General features: G+C 42.7%; 1 protein-coding gene across 1 annotated transcript in view; it reads left to right on the forward strand.

Moving 5' to 3' along the window:
- Positions 1 to 1,083: 1,083 nt before the first annotated feature.
- Positions 1,084 to 15,343, forward strand: part of ches1 (checkpoint suppressor 1) — a 57,607-nt gene continuing 43,347 nt past the window's right edge. The window contains exon 1 of the mRNA XM_068342069.1: positions 1,084 to 1,414. The gene's annotated coding sequence lies outside the window, so the exon portion shown is untranslated. The remainder of the gene's footprint in view (positions 1,415 to 15,343) is intronic.

A 15,343-nucleotide genomic window follows, 5' to 3' on the forward strand; every position in this document is an offset into this window, starting at 1 on the left:
GCTGATGCATTTTTTGGTCATCTCTGAAAAGTTGTATGGTTTCAGGGTATAATTCTTCTACAGTGAAAACACAATGATTACTCAACTATTGCATTCTTTTTCTCATTGTATGATTCTGATTACAGTATACTTGGGTTTTTGTGAGAATGGCATATTCAAGATAGACCAAAGACAAGTACATTTTTGTTGTGAGTAAGCAAAAATTTGTGATACTCGTTTTCTTGACACAAAAATGATTGAATGTCTGGAATCATGCATATTGTTTAGCGTCTATCTCTTAAAACAAAACCTGAAACTTAATACATATTTTAACTATGGTTTTTAATTTTGAACTGAACTTTGAAATTTTTATTGTGGTTGTTTCCATGGAAACATCACAAGGTGAGTCTGAAGGGTGGTTGTGTTTTCCAGAGCATTATTTGGGAAGCTGTACATTCCAGTTTCCCCATGTACTTTAGACACATATCAAATCTAATTATATAATTTTTCCTGTTAATAATTGGATTTTCTGCAATTTATTTATTTAACATATTTCTTATTATGTATTTTTTTGAATGAATATTGGATAGTTTGACATGAAGCTGAAGGGGATGGTCATTTTGACCTTTTCACACAAATTAACAATGAAAGTATTTGTGCCTTCAAAATAAAATTTTGCTATCAATCTATTTTTTTAAAAGTTCATCCTGGAAAAATGATTGTGACATCTGATGCCTGGTCGTCTCATCTATTTATTTATTTATTTTTTACCAGAAACAATTTACAGTAAAGTTAAATAGAGGAAAAATCATGCGCTGATACGTTTACCGCCCAGATTGAAGGGGAATGTCGGCGGATATGTTACCTTCCGATGCTTCTTGTTTGACTGTAGACATCGTTAGACATGTCTTCAGGCTATATTAAAAATGCAACACTGACAGCATTGGTGAAGCGTCCTGCTGTATCATAGACGATCTTTGGCTCGGTCTTCCGTACACATTGTTTCCGTTCACTCCACCGGCGCTAGGACCCAGGGCGGCCGCCGGGGGAAGTCCTCTGCTGCTGGCGGGGCAGGAGGAGACACACGCATCCATTCCACGCACACACATACACACGCGCGCACACTCACCCAGCTCTTCTCCGACAGAGGAGAGAGCGCGAGCGCAGAGAGTGATAAACAGAGGGAGAGAGAGAGACTATAGGAACGCAGCGGCTCGCGTGTGTGTGTGTGAGTGTGTGTGTGCTCGCTTGGTGGTAGAAACGACTGGCGAGGCGGATATGGAGGGGCTCGGTAAAAACGCTGGGAACTGACCGAGGAGGAGACGAAGAGAGTGGAAGAAAAGAGTGAGAGAGGACGGACGGAAAGGAAGGAAGGAAGGAAGGAGAGGAGGAGAGAGTGACAGAAGGGAAGAAGGGAACGCAGAAGGATCCTAAGGTGACTTTATGGGGCTTCCATGGCTGTATGCAAGTCTGGCAGAGGTGTGTGTGTGCGTGTGTGCGTGTGTGTGTGTGTGTGTGTGTTTGTTTGTGTTTGTGTGCGCGCGTGGTGTTGACATGTCCTGCATGGCTCTGCACTTAAAAGGAAAGAATGGAGGTGTGTGGGAAAGGGGCTATGTGTGTGTGTGTGTGTGTGTGTGTGTGTGTGTGTGTGTGTATCCTATATATACGTGTTTGTTTGTGTGTGTGTGTGTGCGTGAGAGAGAGAGAGAGAGAGAGAGAGAGAGAGAGAGAGAGAGAGAAAGAGTTTTTAGCGTTGTTTTTCCACAAGCTAAAAAGAGGCCAAAGTGTGTGAGAGAGCTGAGGTGACCGCTATAAACTGGAGTGAAGGGATCAAAAGGAGTGGATACTTTATAGGGAACAGATCCATTCCGTCACACACTGACACACACTTGTCAGGTAGGCTACTTTATAGTTACAGAAAAAAAATGAGGGGAGGGAGGAGGATAACACTTTCTTCTAAGGGTCCTTTTGTACCCCCTCCCTTCCTGTCAGTGTGTGTGTGTGTGTGTGTGTGTGTGTGTGTGTGTGTGTGTGTGTGTGTGTGTGTGTGTGTGTGTGTGTGTGTGTGTGTATGTGTATAAATGCATACTTGGATTTTCCAGGTAACCGCCGCAGCTTTTCAGATTTAGCGGATCTTCCTCGGTGAAAGCTCAGATGACACTGAATGAGTAGAGGCAGCTCCTGGTGACTGTAAATGTGTGTGAGGTTGGGGTGTGTGTGACACTGATCAAAAATGACATCAGGCTATTTTCTGTGATTTTTTTTTCTATAACAATGATTAGATGATAGTTTTCATCCTTCAAAATGTGTTTGGAAAATGCTTGTGCCCTGCGAAGTGTCTCTTGATGATTATTAATCGATACCTACTGATGATATCAACGAAACGTGTGTGGGAAATATGCATTTCTTATGTATTTAAGTCTGACTTTATCTAGTTGGAACCTAGTCTTTCATGGTGCACTTGGTGACGGCGTTTATGTCTCACCATCTGTTGCTTTTCCTGTCATGAGGCACTTTCTTCACCAAAGTTTTGCTGAGTGTGTTTTTGTGCCCGCTTGCTTATTCCTGTTGTGAACTGCTCACTCCTGATGCTTGATCCATGGTTTGTTCTGAGATGATGAAACAAGTCGATCGTGGAGTTGATGATCTGAGTGACATCCACCTTTCTGATCCCAGAAAGCTGCCGTGAGAGGGAGGATGCTCCACGTAGCAACTAAAGCTAAATCTTAACTAGATCGTAACTAAGTCCTGAGTGTTCTTATGTTAGTTTAGGTTTTCCGTACTGTTTTGGTGTCAACTTTCTTGAGATTCCAAAAAAAATCTAAATAGATGCTGGAGAGTGATGTCAACCTTAATCCTAATAAATCACTGATTGGCTGGAGAGATTAGTTGCTGCTTTGTGACATCATTAATGCTCAGTACATACAAAATACCCTACAAACCTCAAACCCATTGCTGCCATTTTTAGAATGCCAAGCTAGTTTAGTGGCAATCATGTTTGTTCACTTCCATTGAGTAGGTGCAGACGTTCCTATATTTGATTGCTGATGAGAAGATCATGAGAGGCACGTGTCGCATTGAGGACATTGTCCTAACAGTTTCACGTGGTGACCTGCTACATATGAGGCTGTACTTCACGGACTAATGGTAAACCGCTGCCAGAAAAGTGAGAGAAGAGCTGGTCTCATGGACTTGGAACACAGCTGGAGCGGATGGCGAGGCCAGCAGTGTGTCTTCGGTGTTTTTTGGTTGTGCTAACTTAACTTTGTGTTGTGGTGACCTGCATATCTCCCTAGCGTTACGCATGGTGTCATCTGTCCTGCTGGGCTGCACAAAGCAACGAATGCACCGACTCAATATGTGTGTTTCCATAATGTCACACGTCTTTCAAACAACCACTGAGAAGTCATTGTAGACTACACATTACACACCCTTAAAAGTGTGTGTGTGAGTTTGTGTGTGCGTGCTTGCGTGCGTGTGTGCGCACGCCATAGATGGCAAACAGGTTGAGGGAGGCAGATCTGATCAGACGCACAGCAACAGAGGAGAGAGCGTGGCACAGGCTGAGCAGCAGCACATTGGATTACACACAGACGAATACACACACACACACGCACCGTGGCTAGCAGAACAGCTGGGGGAAATGTGTGTGTGTGTGTGTGTGCAACGGTGCCTGAGAGTATTGCACTTAATGCATGCTTCTGCCTTTGCATGTGCAGGACTGTTTGCTTTTGTATTATCTTTTGCTACTGTGACCATCTGAGGTTGTGTAAATATGTATGTGCAGGGAAAGAATGATCTGTCATGTCCACAGACATACGGCGTGTGCTTCTACCTTCCGTCTTCCCCCCTGGTCTGGAAGTGGGGGGTAGAGGAGGGAGGAATAAGTGATCAGATGGCCAAGAAAAAGGCAGATTAAATCCGGTAGCGAGAGATAAAATAGAGGGTGAGATCACGATGGAGGTCTTTGGACAGGAGACAGAGGAGGAGAAAGCGAGCAGAGGCAATGGAGTGAAGGAGACGGGGGCTGACATGCTCTCTCCGGGAGTGCTCATTCATAATTCACCTCCATGGCAAACGTTCATTCACATATTGACCCCCCATGGCTGCACTCAATGGAGCCCTCGCCCCTCCACCTCTCCCTGTCTCTGAATGGACGACCCTTTGGCGCGATGTTCAGTTTAGCCCGCATATTCTTTTCTTTTTTTTGGAGGGAAAGCTCACGCCGTCTTTGTCTGCCGTGACTCTTTTGACATCGAGTCTTTTTCAATAAGACGATCTGTTGTAAGATTGAATTGTGTAAATTGAATATTGAATTCAGACTCCACCCTAGACACAGATAATTGGTATGGATGGCTCAGTGAGTTAGTGCTCTTAGTACAACTGCTGTTCGTCTGATTCCCTCAACAGAGCTAAAACAGTCCATAATGGATCTATAATTCATGTGAATGAATTGAATAGTCTGTGTTTTGCATCAGACAGATTTCTTGGATGCCAGAAGCATGATTTATTCAGCGTAATTACTCAAAAATTGTTGCTTTAATATTTCTGATTGTATTAATATTGCCTGGAGCTTCACTTTAACCCACTGCTCTGCCCTGGTCGGCTGTAGCCCGCAAGCATTATGTCAGGATATCTACCCCCCCCTCCTTACACACACACACACACACACACACACACACACACACACACACACACACACACACACACACACACACACACACACACACACACACACACACACACACACACACACACACACAATTACAGGAGTGGAGTGTACTTTGTCATCAAAAGGAAATAAAACATTGGGAACTCTTTGGCTACATAGATATGATGGAATTGTCCTGTTCAGTCAGAGGATGTCATATTGTTGCCCTGAGGGTCACTGTTATTTGTTTCATTCATAGTGTGCACTAATTTGCAGTAATGTGAAAAATCAGAGCGATACGCTTCTTGTGTCATCACAGTACTGTGCATATTATAGTTCTGTCACCACTATTGTCAGGGGTATGACTCCCACTGGACACATGCACCCTAAATATAGCTAAACTAATTAATCCCCCCCTACCATTCCACATTGAGAAAAATTAGAATTAAAATTAGCTGCGATTTATCTCTGGAGAAATGAAGAAATCAGTGAAGATTCATGACAATTAAACAAAGGAAACAACTTTCTGTATATATAAATGCCTTGAAAAGAGATGCTTTTAAGCAAACATAACATTTAGCTTTGGGACAGAATTGCACAGTATGGTCCGTATGTGCTATCCTGAATGGGCTGTTTCATTTCCACAAAATTATGCTGATCACCAAATTGCTTATTGTTTTGTAAATTTATTGAATTTAGTGCAGCATATTTTTGCAAAATGTGCAGTTTTGTGTTTAAAATTCTATCAAAGGCTGCACATCCATGCTTTACGTACGAGCTTGCTCTCTATAAAGGATCATTTAAAATTTAAATGACAGAAAATATTGCAAAACAAAGCTAAAAAGATTGTTCTCATGAACAATATAAAATGGGATTTTTCTCACATCACAGGATATCACATTTGTTTAACTGCTCTAGCCTTAACTTCCTTAAGCTTATGTTGTAAGGTGTTGATTAATGTGTGTGCTTCTCATGTACATCAGAGAGAAACTGATGCAAAGCTTGTTGCATTCAGGATGTCTTCCATATGAATTCCTTTCCAGCTCTTATTTAACAGTTGAATTGACACCAAAACATTTCGATTGCCTCTCTGCAGAATCACTGGCTGGAGAAATGTCACATAATTAAGAGGACACAACTTAATGTTATTGAGTAAAACTGCAACATATGGCAGATATAATTATCAGCTCCTGTTGAACTCTAAATCTCATGCATCTCGTGAAACAATGTTGTCTAACCCACAACCAAAGTAGTCTCCAGACAGCAGCCGGGAGTGGAGCTAGATTAAAAGACTGGATGGTTCTTTGATTTAAATTCATTAAGTCAGCCCAACATGGTGTTCATGTCAGCATATTGGCATGTTGGCCTAAGCAAATAATAATAATAGTAATAATAATATAATAATAATGATAACTAGAACCAAGGCAGTCAGAGACTGCAACATCCAGCGACTTACCCTGACCTACTTTTCTCAAGGTCAAGGTCATCATCTCACTTTCATCCCCTTTGCCGCCCTAGTAATGTGCTTTTTGTTTCATCTTTCTATCTGCAACGGTTGCGGAGATATTTGGTGGTGAAACAAACAAACAAACAAACAAACAAACAAACAAACGAACGACTGACCGAACTAACTAACTAACACACTAACATTGACAAACGCAACACATCACCGCTTTGAAGCGGGATGTAATAATAATAAGAAAATTGATATTGATATTGATAATTGATAATAATAATAAGGCGGTCAGAGACTACTACATCCTGTGACTTACCCTGACCTGCTTTCAGGGTAGGTCAGGGTAACCCTGAAAGTGGTACCCGACTAGTGCATAGACTAGTGCATATGGAGAAGGCCAGTGTGAGAACATACTGTAGATCAAAGCTAGTGCATAGGTAGATCAAAGTACAAGCTTTGATCTATGGTGTTACACTGGCCTTCTCCCTCGTCTTTCTATTTCACCGGGTTCCTGAGAGTACAAAAGTTGAAATTTGACCTTGACCAAGCTTTCTCAAGGTCAAGGTCGTCATCTCGTTTTCATCCCATTTGCAGCCCGAGTAATCTGTTTGTTTTTTTTCATCTTTCTGCCTGCAACGGTTGCAGAGATATTTGGTGGACATACTAATGGACAAACGGACGGACGAACACACAAGCACTGACAACTACAATACATTCCCGCTTTGAAGCGGGATGTAATAAGACGAAGGAGAAGAAGAGGAAGAAGAAATAAAGCCAAGTACTTTACACCAAAGAAATTACATACACCAACTGCTTTGCAGTTAACTTGAACTTAATAATTATAATGGTAAATATAGAGATGCATAAAAGCAAGCATTATAATACAAATATGATAAGATACACTACTCTTTCATCCAGACTAGCTTGTTAGCTTTTTTGCTGGTTTGATTAGCCATGTGACCCTCACAGGATGCAGTAGTCCCCTGATAGTCGTTCTCTGCTCAGTGAGAGAAGTTAAAGTTATTCAAGTTTACTGGTTTATGTCGTGCATTTGACCTTGTGGGCCTGCAGGACTCCCCCAAAAAGTTTTCAATCATTGAAATTTTTTGAAGTAATTCATGCATCACAACCCATCTTAGACTATCTATCCCCTTAAAGAACTGACAGTTCTCAATGTTGACAGCGAACTGGGAGGATATTTTTAGGATAAGGCATCCTGTGTGTATTTTTAATTCCACTGCTTTCATGTCAATTGAGCCAACTAAGATTGAAAGAGACATTTGATTAGCTTCAGAATTAAGTGAGCAAAATGACTTATTTGCTTTGTAAATGTTTTGCAATGAAACAGCAGGATCGTGCTGCACAGGAAAGCCATCTCTGTTAATCTACTTTTATTTCTTCACCGATCTCTCTATGTTTCGTTTGATACTTTCTTTTAGTTTTTGAGTTTTTTTTTTTTTAATTTTCTGGTTGTTGAACTTTGCCTGTCACATACTGCGTCATGTGTTTTAACAAGAGGCGAGTTAAAAGCAGTGGAAACACAGCCGGCCTAAGTGGCCAAGATTGCTTTGAAGAATAATGCTCCTCTGTATCCCCCAGGTTATAATTGTCTTCAATAGGCCTCCTGTTGATTTGAAATGGACTCATTGTCCACAGTGCTGGGTACCTCTGCTCAATTAGCGTCTCTCTACGTAGTCGTGCTGAGCTCTTGTCTCGCACATCCTCGCACTTGGCACCTGAATCAAAAAACCCAACACATACATTGGATTGTATGAGCACCGTCAGGCAGACTGTTGCACATAGAAATGCGTCACTGGGTGTAAAAATAGAGCTTATTAATAGTGGGGGTGGGGTGGCGGGGGGTTCCAGTTTACAAGTAGTGAAGTCATATTTGGTTTAGATCCATAGCTGTGGAATTGGAGGGCAGCTGTGGCGAGTATCAGCTCTGGCTCAGCAATCTGGTGTTTTTTTTTTGTTTTTAGTGTTCAAGGAGGCGCAGATTATGTGTATGTGTGTGTGTATGTGGTTTTCAGCGGCGGAAGCATGCACGCAGTGACGCTGCTCTGGTTGCCAGGCAACACAGGAACGTGGGTGGAAGGATTTCCTGTACTTAGGAAGCTTTGTGTATAAGTGAGGGGGAGCGAGTGTGTATGTATTTGCATGTGTGTGGAGATTTCAGCATTCATTTCAGCAGTGTGCTTGAGAGCTGAAGTGTTTTTAATGTACTCTCTACCTTGAGTTGAAGTGCTACAAAAAAAGTCACTTAAGACACACACACAAACAGAGGTTGTGTGTACATTTAGTCAACAGGGGGAAGGCTAAAAAAGCCTTCTTCAGGCTGTTGAGTTGGATTCTCATTGCATAACTCCTCTAGCCAGGTCTGCCGGCAGCGCTGTCTCCTCCTCTTCCTCCCAAAACACTCATCGTGTCATAGCCTCCACGCTCACGACCGGCTACCTCCCACGGATGATGTCATCGGCATACCTCACTTTATGTCTCCTCTCACACATGAGATTGCAATTATGTGTTCTCACCCTGCATGCAATCACAAAAAAAGAAGAAAAAAAAACAACCCCGCTCACACAGCGTCTGTCCTGCAGGCACTGGACCCCATGATTACATAATTGACATTGAGTGAATGAGATGACGTCAGCTTGGTTCCCTCTCTCTGTCGCTCAGTGACATCACAAGTGTGTGTGTGTGTGTGCGTGCATGTGTTGGCATGCACAATCATTTGCTGAGACAGAGATGACCTCAGGAACCATCTGATTTATGTAATGTGTTTACTCCTTTCTTTCTTTTCCCTTCTTTCCCTCCAAGTGGAAAGATTCCGCAGCTCATGGATACTTGTTCTTCCATATACGTGAGCCTTTTCAAGACACTCGTGTGACACACACGCCACGTCTTGCCCTCTTGACAGTTGTTGTTATTTGAAAAGAGCATCCCAGTGTCACGCAACTGGGAATTCTATCGCCTTGTTGCCCTCAGTCTGCGACTGTCTGACCTTTGTTGATTCTATAGCCAGCAGTCGCAGGCAGAGCATGGAAGGAGAAAGAGGTGATGCTGGGTCATCTCCACGGATACCGTGCGTCCCAGTTCTTACTTTAGCAAAAGACAACACCGCTTTGTGGGGAGAGGAGTGATTTGGTGGTCAGTCCTCTGAAGAGCTGTTTTTAGTTTGCTGTATGGGATCTGGAGTTTCAGTGTGGGTTATTTGTGTCTTCAGGAAGAGGAAGACGACTGTCACCCAGCATCAGACGGGGGGGGGGGGGGGGGGGACTGGGAGGTTATAACAGACAAAGAGACACAAGAAAACTTTATCTTTCAGTCATCCTCACCCCACTCTCACCCCTGAACTGAAGGGAAATCACACCTCGGTCTGATTTAACCTCACACAAACAAAATATGCAGATTTGTCCAATAAACTGATTATCATTAGCATGGCCTGACCAAACCTGTCTAGTGTACATTCCATTAAATTCCCTTCAGCTTAGCACTGAGCACCATGACCTAACAGTGCTGCACACACACACACACACACACACACACACACACACACACACACACACACACACACACACACACACACACACACACACACACACACACACACACACACACACACACATGCAAATGTAAACACAAATATCACACATATGCTTTAGATCATAGCAGCTGAATAAATCATACATGGACTCCAAGTGAAGCAGGACTTCACTTCAACAGTTGGCCACAAATTTAGAATAAGTCACACTCACACATGCGCTTTAATGCACACACATATGTTAACCCCCCCATCCCCCTGCTCCCCCCGCCCCTAGGAGTCTTAGGGCCTTAGTCAGCGTCTGTGTGTCCATGCGTGGGCCTGTTCCCTGGCAATGTGAGGGGAAAAAATACCTTCCCATATGATGTAAACACCAAAATCCTGGTGCGTGCGTGTGTGTGTGTGTGTGTGTGTGTGTGTGTGTGTGTGTGTGTGTGTGTGTGTGTGTGTGACTGGCATTCTCCAAGATGGGATTCGCTCTCTGTGACAGTTTTCCAAATGATTCCACAACGCCATGCAGTTTTGTTTTAAAGACAAGTTTCTCTGCCATCTCGTCTTTGCTCCGCTGCTCGCAGTGGAAAAAATCGGAGACAGAGGGGCTGATGTGTGACGTCACCTTCTGAAGCAGGGAAGTGAAAGCAATTCTTATTGTTTTTTTTAATGACTGTCATTGATTTTATGATGGTTTTACAGTGTTATAAAAATAATTACCAAGCCCTGTGGAGTCTGGGTTTTGCTTGATATGAACCTCACATTACTTTTTTTTTTTCAACCAGTGAAGTAAAGTTAAGAGCCTACTGACTCTATTGACCAGCTTTATAATATACATGTACTGATACTTAAAGGACTACTAATAGCCAAAGTTATACCTGTTATAAAGTCACAACAGTTTTTTTTTGTTCTACCTTTAAAATCCTTAATTCTTCTCCTGTCAAATCCTAAATCTTCTCCAGCTCAGGGTTTGTGGTTTCAAAGGGATGGAGGTACAGGGGATTCTTGTTCCTGTGATGCCTTATATAGCATTCAGAACAGAGATGGCCTGAGATGCACTTTTGCAAGTTGTATTCACTATCCTTTTCTTTTTACTGTACTTCTGTGTTGTGTAACACTGTCCCCCAGGGGCTGGCAGCACAGCATTACGGGACACAGAGGTATGGCAGACATCTGGAGACTATATTAGAAAACAGAATAATCAAGAAATTACATTTTTAGCTCGGGTCATGTAAGGACAAAACTCAACTTTGCCGGAAAGTGAGAATGTGACCTGAGTCTGGTTTTTGCTGTTGGAAATGTTTCTGCAATTTTTTTTTTTTGAAATTGATTTCTCGTGTCAGATGTGATTGTCAGTTTGATTTTGTGTTTTTAAATCATATTAAGTCAACCTCATCATGTTTCAGTTTATAGAAGTCCAGATGTTTTGTCTTATCTCAGGAATAAGAAACAAACTATTGTCGTTAAGTTTTAGTCCCACAAATGTTGAAATGTCTTTTTCAAAGAAGTCAAGAGGTTTTGTTATTTTAGCCCGTGGTGTTTCACACTTGCAGTGTGTTGTGACCCATTTTTGATGATAATTTGTGTTTGATCACCACATTGTTTCAGCACTGTGACACACACACATGTACAAGTCAGACACAATGTCAAGAAATAAACTCAAATATGTTATGTTAGAACTTTTTTCTGCTTGACACAAAAGCAAAGCCTGCAAGCTTTTTATTTTCCCCCCACTGTTTTACAAGGAAAATCTATTTGTTCCACAACAGAGATCAAGGTTACATTTTAATATCGTTAGAAAGGGTGGATTGCATGTGTTTGAAAACACAGACACACACACACACACACACACACACACACACACACACACACACACACACACACACACACACACACACACACACACACACGGATTTGTAAAGCTTATTAAAAATGCTGTTTTGCAGATATCTCACTGCGTGTTCCCTCCTCACTTGTCTGTGCTGGTGTCAGAATTACAGACATAAAACTGAAAGTGGAGCGGCAGAGAGCTAAACCAACTATGGTAGCAGTAGTAAGAGGGGGATTTGTGTTTGTTAATGGCTTAAAATATCTAAAATGACGACATCATGTACTGCCTGTCTCTACAGGAATAGCACATTGCAGGTATCTGGTGACATGTCTGGGATCTGTTCATGTTTTGGTTTACAAAAGGGTGTTTTCCAATGTCATACAGCTGTAATGGTGATATGAAGGGGCAACTGAACAGATTTATTGTGCCACTAGTTAGTCTGATAGCTGCTTGGGTATGATTGGATATGCTATATGGCTTTTGGCTAGTTTGTTTGTCTGCTGTCCGCTGAAAGAGTTGGACATATTCCCATCAAAGTTCTATTCGACTTTCAGTATGTTCAACATATCTCCAGTCACATTTGGTCAGCTGGCCCATAAGAGACTCTGCTGCAAATTATATGTGGAGCACTTGTTGCTAGGCATTTTTGTCACAATACCCCTGTGACCTTCCGACCCTGCCAAGTCTGGTGTTACTGTCCTCGTCTCACACTTGTATGTGTGTGTTATCCGAGACGATGGTGCGACTGCCGCATAGCAACTAAGAACAGCTGTGATTTTCATCGTGATTTGGAGGAGTGTATGGTAGTGCGTGCCTTTAGATGTCTGTGCACAGTTTTGTTTGTGTGTGTTTTTGTCCCTGTGCAGCCTCCATGCCTGCTAATGTATGCACAAACTCACAATAACTTAACATGGCATGTTGTCATTTCCACAGCATGATAGCAACATAGAGCCAATCAGCCAAAATGCAACCCCCCCCGCTCTCCCACTATGCACATATATGCACACACACACACACACACACACACACACACACACACACACACACACACACACACACACACACACACACACACACACACACACACACACACACACACACACACACACACACAGTCCAATGACTGTTGTCAAATTGCTGCTGAAAATAGAGAGAGCAGAGGGAGTGACAGAGCAGTCGTTTCCCTGAAGATCCATTCATGTAAAATACTGTTATTCAAACCTCCCTCCCCCTTATTCAATAGTCTTATTCATCTCTCTCTTGACTGCAAACCAAACACGCGTTTTCTTCTGCTTCTCGGCGAGAGCCTTTGTGTCCTCGTACACACCCACCAGCACTCGTGTGTGTTTTTTCTCCGTTCCCCTCCAATGAGAGGAATGTCCTTGGCCCGTCCGACCTGCCTGCTCCCACTTAGCCCTCCGTCAGACACCGGGGGCAGGTTCTCTCACCTCACTCCAGCCAATCAGAAACCCTGGTAGTTAATGACATCAGTTAGCGGGGGATCTTTAGGGCCGGCCCCTCGAGGTGATTCGTCTGAGGGAGAGTGCTCTTATTGTTATAATGATTAAGTGTTATATGAAGGGCTATCAGAGGAGAGCCCCTTAATGAAAGTGGAGCATAGAGAGACGAGGCAGCGGCGGCTGAGCTACAGAGGGAGGTGGGAAGAAATTGAGCTAGAAGTGGAGGAAGACCGGAGCATGAGACGAGGAAAATCAGGAGAGTTTTATGTGGGGAAAAAAAAATCGAGATGGTGAGAGGGAGAGGGCCTGAATATTCAGCAGCTGTGTCCAGACTTGCTGACTCTGTGTGTTCATGCTCTGAATGTACCATGAGAGGTAGACATTGTGCTCAGGAAACCACAGTAGGAAAGCAAAAGGACAAGAGGTGGCAAAGGAAAGAACAAATGCTTGTAACGGCAAAAGTCAGACAAACAAGACGTGTTGGGCTTTATCAGCCTTATTCTGTTTTCCAGTCTGTCTGTGCAGGGCTGTATGTGTGAACACGGGGAGTTTCCCTAGCCATTTGGTAAAAGAGTGGAACGCCCTGCCTCAGAGGAAAATTCCATCCTCTGCTGCTTCTATGCTGTTGTAAATCATCAGGCTGCGATGTCAACACATTCACTTATCTTATGAATTAAGGGGTTGTCATTTGCCTCGTGTCCTCTTTCCCTCAGCCTCTCGTCATCTTCAGTTAGTGTTGTGCTATGTTTCCCAGAATGCCTCCCCCCCTCCACCTGAAGAGGTGCTTGTACTTGTTGATTTTCAGCTCATGCCTTTTTGGACTTATGGTTGACCATGAGAGGTGCCACTGGTTAAACGTGTGCCTCCTCTGTGTTTGACCGCTCCCACTATGACATTGTTTCAGATAGAAAGCTCAAGAAAGGAGCTCCTACTTGGAACCAGAAATCCGTCAGGTTTATGTGTTTGAATGGGGGTACAGTTGGGTTGCTGAGTTTTTTCTTTAATATGATTTACACTGGGTTTCACGTTGGTATAAATAGGATTGTGTTATCACAATCTGGTTGATGGTTTGTCTCCAATGTTCCTCAGGAGCCACAATTGCCGACAGCTGTTAAAATAAAGAAAAGAAAAAAAAGGAGATCATACATTTGTATGACTGACATACCCCCTTAAGTGACATCGGTAGGGTTACCTGGAACTATAATGCGCTCTCGTTCCCCGCGGTCAACGCGTTCCAGGAACCACACGCGATTAACGAATTCCGCGATGGAGCGACGAACTATTTATCTTATTATTTATGGTAATTTAAAACATTTCTGATCCTCCCCATACTGATATTAAATCACCTTCTATCTGTATTAGCTTTTTCCCAAACTTTTATCAACTGTTTAAAGCACTTTTGTTTCTCATGTAAGTCCTAGACTCACTTAACATAGCGCACTTCCGGATGCTGTCAGCCAATAAAGTGCGCAAAGGGTATCACGTGACTGCCTATAAAAAATCCGCAATGAAGTGAAGTCGCGAGCGTTGATGCACGAATGCGCGAGGGCGCACTGTATACACTAAATGGATTATCAAATGGGATTGCTGGAGCAACATTGGAGAGGGAACTACCCTTCAAGGTTGTCTACACATGATCAGTGACCTAAGCTGTACTGGATGCACACTCAGTACCGTGAGCTCAGCTCGAAGCTGATTCATCATAAATTTTAAGAGCTGTTAAATTGATGTTCAACAAATAAAACACTTTTATTGTAGAGTAGTCAGTGTTCGGTCTGACTTTAGCTCCCTCATTAATTTGAATGAGGGTAGTCCATTCATGCTGGGGTTGTGGTGGGGGGTCGGGGGGTGCCGGTAAGGTGCTTTGCCAAAAGAAAAGTCAGCATTGTTGTTTTGCAAAGAAGTTCAACTTTTGCTGAAACCAAAAGTCATTTTATCCAGCTTTATCCAGGTGCAGCTTTCACTGGACATATAGATGAATATGCCTGACAGGCTACATTACAAAATGAATGCTGTATTTCTCTTCCTTTCACTATTCTAAATCACTGCACTTTTTTTTGGCATTTTTATTCTTATCTCTTCACCATAACTCAATATCCTGGATCATTTATCTTCATCTAACAGTACCTGAAACAGCAGGGTTCTCACTGACTCAGGTCCTAAATTTTTTTCAACACATGGCTGTTTTTGCCCGAAAACCAATTTTTAACTTTTTTATCTAGAGACTCTAGGATTGTGTCTGAGTCAAGTTTTACCTCTTTATTAAACTACATCTTCATTCTTAAGCTTCAGTGTGTGTTTGTCTGACACCAAAAATCATTTGCATAAAGCATTGGATCTATTCAACAACTACTCTGTACAAATATTACAGCATCCAGTTATTCATTTCAGGCAGACCACTGTGTTGATGAATTGTTGTGCCAACGCATTG

This window comes from Antennarius striatus, chromosome 19 (assembly GCF_040054535.1).
Source record: "Antennarius striatus isolate MH-2024 chromosome 19, ASM4005453v1, whole genome shotgun sequence".
Lineage (NCBI taxonomy): Eukaryota > Metazoa > Chordata > Actinopteri > Lophiiformes > Antennariidae > Antennarius > Antennarius striatus.